The sequence below is a fragment of the Neofelis nebulosa genome, chromosome 7, assembly GCF_028018385.1.
Source record: "Neofelis nebulosa isolate mNeoNeb1 chromosome 7, mNeoNeb1.pri, whole genome shotgun sequence".
Lineage (NCBI taxonomy): Eukaryota > Metazoa > Chordata > Mammalia > Carnivora > Felidae > Neofelis > Neofelis nebulosa.
Window position 1 is genome coordinate 75130366 of NC_080788.1, and position 15701 is coordinate 75146066.

The following is a 15701-nucleotide window of genomic DNA, read 5'->3' on the forward strand; positions in this document are numbered from 1 at the left end:
ATATAACTTTCCACTTTTTTCAAAACATTTTCCCTTAACATAGTATTCAGAGATATTTTTAGGTAGCAGTTGCCAGAAAAGAAGGAAGTCAGAGTCCTTTAAAAAGCATTTACAGTTTTCATCAAAATGAGTGTTTTTATATACAACTGGTCCTTCTAAGTATATAAATGTAGTCATACTAAACCTGAAAATGTCATTGATGAGATTTTTTTATCCCCCAATAATTGGACTCACTACGAAGCCAACTAAGATTGTTAAGCATAATTTTTTATTCTCAAAGAAAAAAGAATTTTTTTAAAAAGATAAAAACCTCTTGGTCACAGCAAGAACCCAAAGGACTACTCTACCTGCCTCTTTGCATGTATTTTCCCTCAAACACACACATACAGAAACCTACTTCAAACAAACCACTACCATTAACTCAAACCTGATCAATAAAGTCAGCAGAAGAGGGCCTCTGTCCATGCCATTAGAGAGAAAATACACCACCATTATTTGGGAGGCCTGGGGAGAAAAAGATCTAAAAAATTCCCCCCCCCCCCCCCGGAAATAGTTAGAAAAGTAAATACCAGTCTCTTAGATTCTGGGAATGGGGCAATGTGGGGTGGAACTTATTATACAGGATCTTCATAAAATCCTTGTGCTACTTTAAATTTAACGTTAGAGTTTTGTTAAATCTGGTGATAGAAAGAGCTAAAACACATGCATTGTGAGATGAAACAGTAAATTTTGCTCTGCTTGCTGCAGTGGACTTCAGAGCTGTCGGCCACAGGCCAATTTGTCTTTTCATCTACAGAAAGCACTTGTTATTTCCTCAGGAGCTGGAATAAGACAACATAGCAGTTCTGTAAAGGGCTCAGGATGGACACCAACCAGCATCATTTGATGCAGGTGGAACAGGGGGTGGAGTCAGCAGGGCCAGTGGCCTGCCCCGCCAGCCTCCTGTTGGAGCAATGTGTGTTGGGGCCAGACGAATGGAATGTGCTGTGGAGATGTCCAGCACAGTGCCCACCCCTTGTTCTCTGCCATTTTAGGAGAAGTGTATAAAAGTGGCGGCATGTGGGGAAATAAACATTTTTTTACTGAGAGAGAAAGAGAGAGAGAGAGAGAGAGAGAGACAGAGCACAAGCAGGGGAGGGGCAGAAAGAGAGGGAGACACAGAATCCAAAGCAAGCTCCAGGCTCTGAGGCATCAGCAGAGCCCAATGTGGGGCTCTAACTCAGGAAGCACAAGATCATAACCTGAACCGTAGTCAGACGCTTAACCCACTGAGTCACCCAGGCAACCCAGAATAAATACTTGAGATATGCACACCAAACAGTTTTCATCTTAAGTGCCTACTGTTTAGGGGGATTCTCTAATATGCCTCAGCTTCCTTCGAAAACTTGAGAGCCCTCAGTCCTGTGGACAGTGAGTCTGAGAGCTGGCTCATTGCCACACAACTTAGAGATTCCAGAGGCAGGATCCCACCCTAGATCATCCTGTTTGTCTCCACTGCAGATAGCTGTACACAGTCGTATATGCATATAATCACAATGTATACTAGTATACACTTGTATCGAGTTTTTTTTAACTAACAGATTTTATATTTTAGAGTGATTTTAGATTCACAAGTTGTAACAAATGTGCTACTCTGGTGGCTGATGTTGACAGTGGGAGAGGTTGTGGCAGGGGGGACGGGGTGGGGAAGTAGGGGGTATAAGGGAAATCTCCGGACTTTCCATTCAGTTGTGTATTCGTAATGTTCATAGTTCAATAGTTAAACACATATGCTTATACTTGCCCCTTCCAGAGATGTCCCATCATACACATGACCTGAAATAATACAGGTGATCATTGCAACGTGATTTCTTTAATCCTACCTTGAAACTGAAACTCTGGGTCCCCTCAAAGACTCAGAAGAGTTGATCAGCAGCATTAACGATGACAGCCTTGCTTTCAGGCAAAATTCTGAGAGAAGAAAAATTCATTTATGCCCACTGAGCACTTCATACTGTGGTGGTGTCCTAGATGTTAGCATATTGGTTCTTCCCCCTTGTTTCTTTCAGTTTTTAATAGCTTTGCCATCACCCTAGCTAGAAATCATAAAGCCATCTTTGCTTTGTCTTCATTCATCAGTGCCCCCACCACAGCCAGTCACCTAAAGGTCTAATTTTACAAGTCTCAAATGTGGTCACCTCCTCCCAAGCCCCAATGTTCCCCTTGCTCACACCGTCAGCGCCCCGACCTGGCCTCCTTAGTGGTCTCCCTCAGACCCATCTATCCTCCATAGCCACCACTGCTGTCTTTCATTCACTTACCAAATGTGGATTTCTTACTATGAATAAAATTGTACATCTCTTACTAAAGACACAAGGGTAGATAAGACACTTCCTCTGCTCTCAAGACACCTGGGTGGTTCAATTGGTTGAGTGGCCAACTCTTGATTTCAGTTCAGGTGATGATCTTAGGGTCACAGGATCGAGGCACACATTGGGCTCCGCACTGGCCATGGAGCCTCCTTGGGATTCTCTCCCTCTACTCCTCCCTCTACCTCTGTCTCTCACTTTCTCAAAAAGAAAAAAAGAAAAACACCTCTCATACTCTCAAGGATCTCACATCTAAAATGCAAATTCCTGGGGCGCCTGAGTGGCTCAGTCAGTTAAGTGTCCAACTTCCACTCAGGTCATGATCTCACATGATAATGAAGCCTGCTTTGGATTCTGTGTTTCCCTTTCTCTCTCTCTGCCCCTCCCCTGCTCACACTCTGTCTCTCTCAAAAATAACTAAACATTTAAAAAACTAACTAAGGGGCGCCTGGGTGGCTCAGTCGGTTAAGCGTCCGACTTCAGCTCAGGTCACGATCTCGCGGTCCACGAGTTCGAGCCCTCGTCAGGCTCTGGGCTGATGGCTCAGAGCCTGGAGCTTGCTTCCGATTCTGTGTCTCCCTCTCTCTCTGCCCCTCCCCCGTTCATGCTGTGTCTCTCTCTGTGTCTCAAAGATAAATAAACGTTAAAAAAATTAAAAAAAAAAAAACTAACTAAATAAATAAAATGCAAATTCCTTTTTGTCACTCACCTGCCTGAAATTCTTCAGGGGATCCCCATTGCCTGTAGGATGAAATCAAAACCTATTAGCACAGCACAATTTGTCATTGTTCATACTCATGGGATCTGGCCCCCCATCAGATGGTTCTGCCTCATCTCCCAGCATTCTGCCACACACACCCAGGCTGCAGCCTCCTCAGCTCCCTGTAGCCTGTTCACCCCTCCAAGACTCACGAAAACCACCTCCTCCATCTGGAAGCTCCTCCCTCTAGGGAACTCCTGGAATTTTCTTCAAAACAAACAAAATCTCCCCCCTGCCTCCCTCCTCTGATACAATAGAGTCCTCCTTCCTCTTCGTATGTGGCTATACAATTTCCGCACATGTCTGTCTCCCTGGGGACTGCCAGCCCCAGAAGAAGGGATGAGCAGGCAATTTCATTCATTCATTTATCATGTATCATTTATGCCTGCTGTCTGCAAGGGCTTACAGACATCCCGTCCAGCCCTCTCAACAGTCCCGAGTGGCATTAAGATGTGGAAGAAAGGAAAGAACGCAGGAGGCAAGCAGAGGCAGCCCTCTGGGTCACTGCCTAAGGTCCCCACAAGGCATTACTTTGGAGAAGTCACCACGGCTGAATGTCTTCCTCTCAGACTTATAGGCTCAGAAACCTGATTCTACCAGCACAGAGAGAATGGGACAGTCTCTCAGGGGTGCCAGCATCTCCGAGACTCTAAGCTCCCAGAGTGCAATGTGGATAAACAAGAGTGCCAAGTCAGTCATTTCCCACATGTACCACAGCATGTGCACAGCACCTACTACGTGCCACGCGCTGAGTACTCTTACATGATTTACCACACTATTCCTCACAAGTAGGAGCCAAGTTCTATTAACATCTCCATTTTATAGATGAGAAAACTGAGGCACAGGAAGGTCCAGTCACCTGTCCAAGGTCACCAGCTAGGAAGAAGCAGAGCCAGAACTTTTTTTTTAACACTTCCACTTCTTACTGAACAGGCTACAGAAGGCTAAACTTAGTCAGACAGATCAAAGCACACGTCCTCCTCAGACTCCTCAGCTTCTTCTTCTTTGCTTCCACTCCCTCCTCAGCTGAGACGGCAGCAGTGCAGGGCACAGGTCCACCAGCCCTGAACTACGCAGATGGGGCTCCCGATGTTGACATCAGCCAGGGCCTTTGCAGACAAGCCTGGCCAAAAAGGTTGAAACCTTTACACCCGCTGCTTCAATAAGGGCACTGATCCTCTCCTCCATGACTGTCACCTCATTGTGATGCAGGATGAGGGCCGAGTACATTCAGGGGAGCTCCCAGATGAAGGCCTTGGTGCAGGCGTGCTAGGCCAGTGTACCTGGCCCAGTGCTAGTCACGGAATGAGGCAACGCCCTCACCCAACGCAGCCTGAGTTTAATTTCCTCACAAAGACCAAGCACCTTGGTGGCAGCTGAAGAAAGCAGCGAGTAGAGCTAGAACTTGAACGTGGTCCCGAAGTTGCTGTTTTTAACTATTTTAGTGAACAATGAGAAACAACTTTCAAAGGGACCGGGTATTTTCCTCCTCTAATGGTAAGTCTTATGCCTGTGGGGCAGGCTATGTGGGAAGCCAAACAGTGCCACACAGAGCGCCACAAAAGGGTTACCTGCCGAGCAGGTTACCGTGACTCAAGGCTTTTGAGGGTCAGAGAAGCCTAATGCATCCCTGTCAGCAAAAAAAAAAAAAAAACACTACACCTCTCCCTCACCCGAGCAGTGCTTAGCCAGTGTAGACACCTGCCACTCTTTAGGGCTCTGCGGTTCCTCAGATCCTGTTCTAACAAGTTAAGGTCTTTATTCAGGCTTCAGTCCATCTCAAGTGGCCTTTCTGCCTCCTTCATGTGACATGGCACTTCTCTGCTTCGAGCTATTTTGTGCTGATTGTAGGTACAGCTCAGAGAGCACCTAGCTCCCCATTCCCCGGCTCACTGTTGTCCCCTCATTCTGCCTCCAGGTAATATGACCCATATTTGAGGATGACAGAACAGTGATCAAGGCCACAGAGCTGGTCCCCAAAGCAAGACCTGAACCTAGGCCTTCTGAATGCTAATCCTACTTTTTCTCCCTTGCCAACTATGTAAGAGAAGAAACTGTTAAGATCTGCAGCTACCCTAGCACCACTGGCCCCGGATCCTTGGACCCAGTCAGGTGCATCTGCTTCCTCCCACCTCGCCCTGGCCTCAGCAGCCCACCCCAGAAGGCTCCCCTTGTTCCGAGCCTCTGTGGTGTCCCCCACCTCATACCCCCAGAGGCTCTGGCCCCACTCCATGCCCTACCCTTGGTTTCCATCTGCACCATACCTCATGGGGTAGTCTTGCCTCCCTTGCCACTCGGCCCACACCTCCCTCACCTCCCTCTCCTGCCATCTGCAACACAAGCACTTTGTCACTGGCTCTGCTCACCTTCTACCTCCGCTCTGCAGCTCTCTGTTCCTTGGCCTTCAACCCCGAGATTCCCAGATCTCTGCCACTTCAACTGGACTCCCAGGCGGACCCACCCCCTACCTGTTGCCCTCTGTCTACCTTCAGGATGGCTTCAACTGCTCACCCTTCCAATTATTTGGCACACTGACTGAATGCTCTGGATTTTCCAAGGCCACCCTGATTTTAACTATTCTGTCCCATCATCCGACCATTTGGCCCAATTCTGGAATCAGAAACATAGTCAATGGAGATTTGTCGCACCTGGATATCATTTTCAAAATTGTTACCACATGCATAGGATACAAAATTCAAAAGGCATCAAAGAAGATAGAGGACAGGGTGCCTGGGTGGCCCAGTCAGTTAAGCATCCGACTTCAGCTCAGGTCATGATCTTGAGGTTCGTGAGTTCAAGTGCCGCATTGGGCTCTGCTATCAGAGCAGAGACTGCTTTGGATCCTCTCTCTCCCTCTCTCTCTCTGCTCCTCCCCTGCTCGTGTGCACATGCTCTCTCTCTCTCTGAAAAATAAACAAACATTTAAAAATATTTTAAAAAAGAAGAAGAAGAAGACGACGATGACGACGGAGGGTAAATTAGGTCTCTTCTCAGCCCTGGTCCCCAGGCCCACGGGCCTCAGCTCTCCTACTGAGACACCATGCCTACGAGCACTTTCTCATCCTTCCAAAGAGGCCACAAATCTCTGACCTGGATGGGACTGGCCATGTTTCAGCAACAGCATTGGTCATTTCTTAATCATTTATAAATTAAAAAATTATTTAAAGAAAGAAATTAGAAAGCTCAGCTTCAATCCCACTCCCTAAATGAATTCATGCCGTTTCTCTGAATGGCATTCCACTTTGTATCTATGTGCACACGGTTTTCGTTGTTTAATCAGGGTAATGTGAAAAGTTTAGTTCTACTCCCATCGCTAATTTCATACACACATTTAATTTTCATTATTTTTTAATAGCTTACATAATATTCATGTGGGCTAAAACCCAATTACTGGGTTTTTATTTCAAGTTTTAACAACTATAAATAATATCAGTATAGCCACCTATATAACTTTTTCTTCTTTGCATTATTGCTTTAGAATAAGTTCCAAGACTGGTAGTATTGAGTGTAGGGGATAGTTCCTGTTATATTTACCCAAATAATTCTTAGAAAGTTGACAGCAGTTTGTAATGCCTCATACAGGAATGAGGATACATCTTACTCTCATTCCATCAAATACAATAATTGTACTTTATCAACAAAAAAATGCTTTCTCATACTGTTCTCATTTACATATTTTTGTAATAGATAATGTAAAAGATAAATAGATAATTCAGGTCAGTTCCACCTATTTAGGTTTCTGTGTTTAATGCAGACTTCTGTTAGAAGCAGTCCTCAGAACTAATTGGAAAAAGATGACTGGTTGGGTTTCTAGGACCTTGAAGAGGTCTTTGTGGCATCCCACATGGAGGGCAGTTTGGCAAGGGTATGAATGAATGGACACATTCTCTCTCACTCTGTCTCTCTCTCTCTCTCCACCCACCCCTATCCTTGGTGATATCTTTCCATATTCACCACGCTATTTTTATGTTACTAGAAAGGGCAATAGTCTTTCCAATTTGCATTCTTTTAAAAGTGATCTTTTCCAGGGGTGCCTGGGTGGCTCAGTCAGTTGAGCATCTGACTTCAGCTCAGGTCATGATCTCACAGTTCGAGAGTTCAACACCCACACCGGCCCCTGTGTTGACAGCTCTGAGCCTGGAACCTGCGGCCTGCTTCAGAGTCTGTGTTTGCCTCTCTCTCTCTGCCCCTCCCCTGCTCATGCTCTGTCTCTCTCTCTCTCTCAAAAATAACTAAACATTTTTAAAAACATTTTTAAGTGATCTTTTCTTTTTGCATGTTATTGTAGGTGTTTTTTCCTTAGTATGCAAAATGTACATAAGATCCTCCCACTTTGGAGAGCAAAACTTGGACTCTTCACTCACTAGTTATATCCCTTGGACAAACCACTCAGCCTCTCAGAGGCTAATTTCTGTCAGCAAAATGAGGGAATAATATTATCTACCTCATATAGTTGTTGTGAAGGGCAAATGAGAACACGCAAGAGTGTGAGAGCTATCTCGTAAATCACAAGTCGCTCTTGAAATGTTGTAAGGACTCTATGAGACCATAGGTTTTTCTCATTTCAAATCTACCCTCTTATTGGTTCTGGGGAATATATTACTGCATCTTTAATTGTTGATTTAGTCCCTTTTATTTTGTCTACTTATCCGGGAAATCTAACTATGAAGAAATTGCAATGCTGAGCTCTATTCCCCAGAATGGCCCTCCTGAACTGTTTAATTTCTTAGTTTAGTTTCTTGAAATTCTGGATATATCCCTGAAAGTTTTTTAAGTGTTTTTTAAACTGATTTAAGTGCAATTTCTTCTTTGTACAGCTTAAACAACAACCTCAGTTTGTCTTTTGCAATGATCATTACCTTCATTCTTTTTAATTCTGACCTTCTCTCACTTGAGAGGATATCGTTATCCATTTCTTTGAAAAGGGGCTCCAACTGTTTTCTGAATTCTTTGTGTGGTTCCCTGTGGTTGCTCTTTTTCAGGATTAATTAAAATAAAGTTTTTTGTATCTCCTTTCTTCTTTTTTGAGTGATGACACTTTTTCAGGGAGGCCACATTAATTTTTCCAGTTTAATGCATTCTCCCTTAAGTTACCTTAGTGACTGATCTCTGTGGTACTGCTGAAATTTCTTTAGTAAAATTTGTGATTGATTTTAATACAGTTTGTGATGAGGAGTTTGGCTGGGTTTCTACTCACTCCACCATCTTCCTGGATAATTTTCCTACAATGTCGGGTCTTTCTGTCCTCTGGTTCGATCTTTCTTTCCAGAAAGAACACAAAGACCAAAGATGGAATTAGAACCAGAAAGCCAAACATTTTCAACAGAAAACTGGAAAATGTCTTTTTGTGCTTTGTTGCTTCTGTCTTAACAGTTCAGGTGGAACCTAAGAAAAGGGGAACAAGCATGGAATACTGAAAATCTTACCACAAACCCCTTAATAACTCGACGTATTAACTACATTCCTAAAATTTCTGAACCTTCCAGGCATCTTGCAAGCAGCAAAGTCTCTGTTGGTTTCTCCAGCTATAAATGAGGGAGGTGCTAAATTATTTCCAAGGTCTTTTTCCAGCTCTGAATTTCTTCAACATTAAATAATATTTAAGCTGTAGGTTTAGGCATTGATTGATGTGACCAGAATTATCCCCACTTCCTGCTACCTCACCTTCAAAATAGCCACATGTGGGGGCTCGGTCCATTGGGCAACTGACTTCTGCTCAGGTCATGATCTCACGGTTAGTGGGTTTGAGCCCCGTGTCGGACTCTGTGCCGACAGCCTGGAGCCTGCTTCGGATTCTCTGTCTCCCTCTCTCTCTGCTCCTCCTCCACTGGCACTCTGTCTCTGTCTCTTGAGAATAAATAAATGATTTAAAAAAATTCAAAATAGCCACATGTATTTATGAACATGCACAGGAGTGTATACACACACACACACACACACACACACACACACACACACTTCCTACTTTGATTTCTTCATTTGTAAATGTTTTAAATCAACTGTTATTAAATGTAAAATGAACCAGCAAAAGGGCCAGTGAGGAAACTGAATAGGAAATTCCTGTCTCTGAATCATGGCAGCTCTGCTACTCCAGATCAGCTCCAACACATGAGGTGCCTAAGTCTAGACCCCACATAGCAGCGCCCCATGGAATATGGGTGAGGTACCAAGTCTCCACCCAGTCTGGACTCTGAGGGGAGGCCCTGTGGCCCTCTAGTGGACACACTGTAGAATTGCAGCCTTCCATGTCTCCAAAAGGGTACAGGAGCCCAACTGAGAAGAAAGCCTCTCAGCCCCATTGACCTGAAACCCTAACCACGCACCTACCTGTGAGGGACAGGCTAGGTCTTTGCCTCAGAAATGGTGACCTGTGTCATTTTGAAGCACGCTATCCCTGTAGCTGCTAGATTTGAGGCTCAAGAAAACTAGGCTGGATTTCAAACTGGGTAATGTTAAACAGCCTACATCTTTACTAGTATTTTGGGTAATCCCTGCAGAAGAACATTTTTTTTAATTCAGGCAATTCAGAATGAACTAGAGCTCTTGTCTATCCTTTGAACTTCAGTTACACTTAGCTTACACTGTCCAAACTTGCGGCTCAAGAAGGCATCTGTAGCAGCTAGTGGCAGAAAAGTGAGGGGTGGGATAGTTTTGACAGGTTGTGAATGGGAGGGTGTGGCTCCCTTAAATATTGATCAGCCAATACTTAATGCATGTCTCTTTGCCTATTCATTCATTTTTTCTATTAAAAATTTTTTTATTTGTTTTTGAGACAGAGAGAGACAGAGCACAAGCAGGGGAGGGGCAGAGAGAGAGGAACACACAGAACCTGAAGCAGGCTCCAGGCCCTGAGCTGTCAGCACAGAGCCTGATACGGGACTCCAACTCACAAACCACAAGATCATGACCTGAACCGAAGTCAGACGCTCAACCAACTGAGCCACCCAGGCACCCATGCCTATTCATTCATGTAAGCAACGAGTATTTGTTACTTCATATTGTGCCAATCATTGCCTATTTGCTCTCACATCTCTTCCCTGCCCTTCTCCTGCAAATCCTGTTCCCTCTTTACCCTCTCCAATTGCCTTCCAGTTAGAATGGCCCATGGAAGGCAACAGTAACAGGTTGGACATTGGGAAGCAAGAGAAGCCAGGTTATTTTTCCCATCCCTCTGTACCTTGAGTATCATTTTCCTGCAATGGACCCAGCTCCTCACCACACAGCTCCTCCCATCAGGGTCCTTGGCAGTCCTCACCATGGCACAGCCTCAGTTTCTGATTCTAGTGACACCATCCCTCTCCTGTGCCCTTCGAGTCTTCATGGTAGCAGCAGCTTTCTGCTGGCACTAATACCTGATTATTTCTCCAGCCCATTCAGCTTCTCACCTCTGTCCATTACATGTAATCAACTCCCTGGTTTGTTTTGTTTTTTTTTTAATGTTTATTTATTTATTTTGAGAGAAAGCAGGGGAGAGGCAGAAAGAGGGGGACAGAGAACCCCAAGCAGGCCCCATGTGGTCAGCACAGAGCCCAACACAGGGCTCAAACTCATGAACTGTGAAATCATGAGCTGAGCCAAAGTGGACTGAGCCACCCAGGCACCCCTCAATTCCATTTTAAGTCCCCTCTTTGAAGTGTCCAGGAGGAATCTGTTGTACTTGGTAATAGGGATACATCAGGGAGCAAGATAGGCTCAGTTCCTGATCTCATGCTGCTCATAGTCTACAGCAGAAAACCAGTTTAAATAAACAATCTTAGTGTAAGTATTTCAAAAGGGAAGTACATAAGAACATACAGCAAAGAGACCTGATCTAAAATAAGGATACATGGGGTGCCTGGGTGGCTCGGTCGGTTAAGCGTCCGACTTCGGCTCAGGTCATGATCTCGCGGTCCGTGAGTTCGAGCCCTGCGTCGGGCTCTCTGCTGACAGCTCAGAGCCTGGAGCCTGTTTCAGATTCTGTGTCTCCCTCTCTCTGACCCTCCCCCATTCATGCTCGCTCTCTCTCTGTCTCAAAAATAAATAAACGTTAAAAAAAAATTTTTTTTAAATAATAAAATAAGGATACATTTTGTAGCTCCACACTAGAAACTCTAAGTGAATCTTTACACAGAGATGCAGTCCTACAAGCTATGGTTGCAGCATGGCAAGTTTGAATGCTACTTCTCAGCCTCCCCGGATCCAGCCAGGAAGAAAGGGTCTCTAGCCAAAGAGGGAAGCTGGGGGTTTCAAGCAGGAATGCAGTTATTCTCACAGCCTGCAGGGGCCCAAGAAAACTAGGCTCTGCCTGGTCCATTAAGGGTAGAAACCAGAATCTCAAAGGAAAGTATTGTCCCCTGGCAACCTCCAAAACATGGGAGTCAGACAATGTACAGGCCAAGCCTGCATCAGAGAAAATGCTTTCCCGAACATTTAAACTCCAGCATGATAGCATGATAGTATTTCCTAGGCATCCTCCCAACCCAGCCCTGCATGGTGAGAGTGAGGACAGGAGAGCCAGTGGCTCCTGTGCTCTTCTGTACCGACAGGTCCCTATGCTTATCTTGTTGAGCTCAAGGCACCCTTACCTTCTCTGTCTACCCCATCAATTCTGACACATTCCAGACTCACTCAATACCTTGACTCCCCTTGCCAAATCAGAAGAGCTCTTGTATATCAGATGGGGCAGACATACTACCTTCACCTTTGTTATTTAAATCACTGTTTATAAGATCTAAAGTGTGCTTTTTCTTGAAATGGAGGTTTTCTAATTCCACACTACAGAGAAGAGTCATTACTCAAATGTACGGCCATTCCAAGCCACCCTGCCTTGCAGAGCTCCCTGATACAGAAGGAGGGAGAGAGCATGTTTGAGAGTCTTCTCTTTCCAAGCTCACCGCCTAATCTAGGTTCATATTAGACCTTAGTACAGCTAATAACATTATAACTCAACATAATACTACCCACAGGGCTCTGGTCTCACCTTTGAACTCCAATTACTTATGGTCTACATCGTCAAAACTCATGACTCAAGAAGTCATTATGGGTCACTTATGGTAACGGAGTCAGGCCAAGAAAAGGAAGCTCAGGTGTTGCTTGAGACCCTGGTCTCCATGAGAAACCTAAATCCTAATGCCCTAGGGCAACAATTGTATGTAATAAATTAACTTGTATCTCTTTTGCTTCTAGACTGGTACTAGCTATATACCATCCTTGAGAGAACTGAGAAAATAATCCTTCAAATACTATGCTACAGGCCTCGATTCTCTTCTGGAGCCCCTGTTGAGAAAGGCCAGCACAATAGCAGAAGCTGGTTCCAGTAATACTTCTGTCACTCTCTTGAACCTGCCTTGTTCAAAGGACCACACCCAAATGATGACACTCACAGCATTAGCACTAGTCTGGGAGGAATGTTTATTTTAAGAATATGGGTATAAAGACAGAGTGTCAGAACCTGGAAAAGCAACCAAAGAAGCCCCCAAGACGTCCACACCCTGATCTCCTGATGGCCCCTGATCTCCTGATGGCCTTTTATCTTCTTTCGGCATGTGTGAGACTTCACAGATGCTCATCAATTTAATAAGGTACGCCTGACCCGTCCAACGAACCAAACTCATTCAATTTTAACAGAAAACGGTAAAAAACATGAGACCTATTTTTGTCCGACCCATTCACCTTCGCAGGGTCCATTTTCTGGAGATCTCTCCATACGAACCCCTACTCCCAGCCACCCCCACAGAGCCTTATGGGAAGGGAGGGGACAAAGACAGGTGGACTGAGGAGCGGGTGGGGCACAGGAGGAAGGCTTGTGTTATGTGCCTAGAGCCTCCAGAGTCCCGCCCCCTGGGGCAGGGGAGAGCTTCCCTGTGGGGAGACTCAATGGAAGGGTAGGAAGAGGTGCAGATAAATAACACTTAGTTTAGCTCTTTTTTTTTTTGGCGGTTGTTTTCTGGATGTTTCATTGACCTGTCCTAGCTCCTCAGTTAGATTGTAAATTCCTTCAGTGCAAGGACTAAGTTCATGCTGTAAATCTTTAATATCCTACAGCGTTTAGCACAATGCTTCTCCTGCAGATGCTTAATCAGCATACTGTTGATTAATTAGAATCTGCTTTGGGGAAAAAATTGTGTATCTTTGCAACAATTAGAGTATGAGGTTTATGTGAAAGTACTGTATGAATATTATAAAGCTTAAAATATCTAATACTAGTGCACTATGAGCCAAGGAGCCCCCCACATCCCGCCCCACCGTGCGTCATAGGAGCCACCCCACCCCACCCTGAATGTCAGACAGAGATAGAAACCCTGAGCTAGGGAGCCTGTCGTCACTACTGGAATTGAGCACAGCTTCCCCTGGAGACAGAGCCCAAAAGCTTCTTTCTCACTTAATTTTCCATAAACAGTGGTCAAGACAGAAACTGAAGACAAAACTGACCCTCGCCCAACACACCTCCAATTCCACCCCTGCTCAGCTCCCTCGAGCCAAAGCTCTCTCTCACCCCACCTGCCATGTGAATGTCCTCTTATGGCTGAATTCTAGAGTCTTACCAACAGTCAGGAACCAGCTTGTACTGCCTGCCCCCAGGTTTTCAGGTCAGCTGGGCAGGGGTCTGATGCTCTTCTATGGTCTGGGAACCTATGAGATCTGACTGCACATTTCAGGCTGGGCCTCTCAGGGTCCTGACCCCTGGTGTGGCTCTCAGACCAATCAGCCAGGAACTTGGATAGTCAACATCTTAGTTCTTTTCTAAAACTTGTGGGGGAATATGATACTGACTCTCACAACTCAAACTCACATGAAATTGATTTAGTCTCAAAAGCCAATGGACTAGGTTTCGGTGGGGAACATTACCTCCCAGTAATGAGAAAAGGTATCATCTATGATCCACACCTCCTACCTGGAATAAGAATCGGAAAGCAATGGAATGAATATGTAATCAGCTGGAAGGGAGTTGGCTGGTACTGAAGGATCCTTCAACCAGACCTTGATGGTGCTAATAAGCACCCACCTCCCACACTGCAGCACACCTTTGCGGTGACCAGAATGGCCACATCTACCAGAAAGCATGGCTCTTCCCTGGGACAATAACCAGAGACCCTATAAATTCTTAACTCATGGCCATCTTCATCCAAAACTTGATAAGCTGAGCTCTCTTTCCTTTTTTCTTAATCATTCCATTGAATTTTCAACACATGTTAGTTCTTTTCTAAATATGGAACCAATCTTATATCATGTACTAACAAATAAAGGTCTTCAATTGACACCATCATGGCAGGGCTCCTGAGGCTTTTCTGGGAAGGTGGGTCTCTTGCCCTTTCTTTGCACTGCCTTCCAGATTTCATGTCTGCTATACTTTGGGAGTTGGTGCTTCCTTCTCTCCACTCATGGCCTCCCTCCACTGGATTCTGGAAGCCACGTCTACCCTGGGATCGCTACTGATAGGACCAGCAGAAACTTGCCTGATCTCTTTGCTAGGTCTCATTGGCTGTTAGTGAGTATTGTGATATGTTATCTTCCCTTCCTTTAACTGCACTGTCTTGGGGGGTAAATGCAGAGCAATTTTGTACACCCCACCTCTCTCCACCAAAGCCAGACTTAGGGCCAGAGCTCTGGGCTGACTATCCCACCGTATGGTCAGGTATACTGTCTGGCTCTGTTACAAAGCAAACTTGGTCTTCCTATTCCTGCTAGCAGAAAATTAATCAAACATCATGACCTTTATACCACATTTATCAACCTTAGCAAAGGGAAACCTGGACTTTGAAAGCTGTTCGGCAGGCTTGATGGCCCAAAGAAGTTCAAAGAACAACCTAGTCAATTGTGTCAAAGTTGATGGTGTTCTCTAGACCCATGACTAATACATTTTTATTCAATGTATTTTAAGTCACTGTACTCAAATAGGCAGTAAGACCTGGAAAATTATCTGCAGTTGTGATTGGAGCACCCAGGAAACTTTCCAGTTCAGTGAATTCTACACAAATAGAGACAGTTTAATGTGGTATAGGACAGTGGCTTTCAAGCTTTTTGCCTCCCTCCCCAGTAAGAAATGCAAGTTAAATGGCAACCCAATACACACACACACAGACACACACACACACACAGACACACACACACACAGACACACACACACACACACACACCTCTATATCACTAAAAGTTTTCTTGGAACAATACTGCCTTGGAGAAAGATACATGTGAAAAAGATTTATTAAGAAATACTTCCAGGGAGGGGTGCCTGGGTGGCTCAGTCAGTTAAGTATCCGACTCTTGATTTCATCTCAGGTCATGATCTCCAGGTCATGATCTCATGTTTATCAGGCTCTGTACTGACAGCGTGGAGCCTGCTTGGGACTCTCTGTCTCCCCCCTCTCTCTGCCCCTCTCCTTCTCATCCTCTCTCCATTTCAAAAACAAATAAATGAACATCAAAAAAAAGAAGAAGAAAAAAAATATTTTCAGGAAAAAGTTAGAGTAAATGAGGAAGTTGGGCTACATAAGGTGCCATATCAAGCCAAGTCACACAGAGGGTAATTTACACTCATTCCCACAGAGGGCTTGGGGGGCACTGTGGGTCACACCTCAAAAGCATCCCAGAGAGAGGACAAGATCTAGAGTATG

General features: G+C 44.9%; 1 long non-coding RNA gene across 4 annotated transcripts in view; it reads right to left on the reverse strand.

Annotated features, from left to right (window-relative positions):
* Nucleotides 1-15701, reverse strand: part of LOC131516985 (uncharacterized) — a 53360-nt gene that overhangs the window by 26262 nt on the left and 11397 nt on the right. For all 4 annotated transcript variants that reach the window (XR_009264322.1, XR_009264321.1, XR_009264320.1 and 1 more), the window contains exons 3-6: nt 8773-8955; nt 5757-6009; nt 3058-3089; nt 1863-1950 (exon numbers count right to left, since the gene is read on the reverse strand). This is a non-coding gene — a long non-coding RNA (uncharacterized LOC131516985). The remainder of the gene's footprint in view (nt 1-1862; nt 1951-3057; nt 3090-5756; nt 6010-8772; nt 8956-15701) is intronic.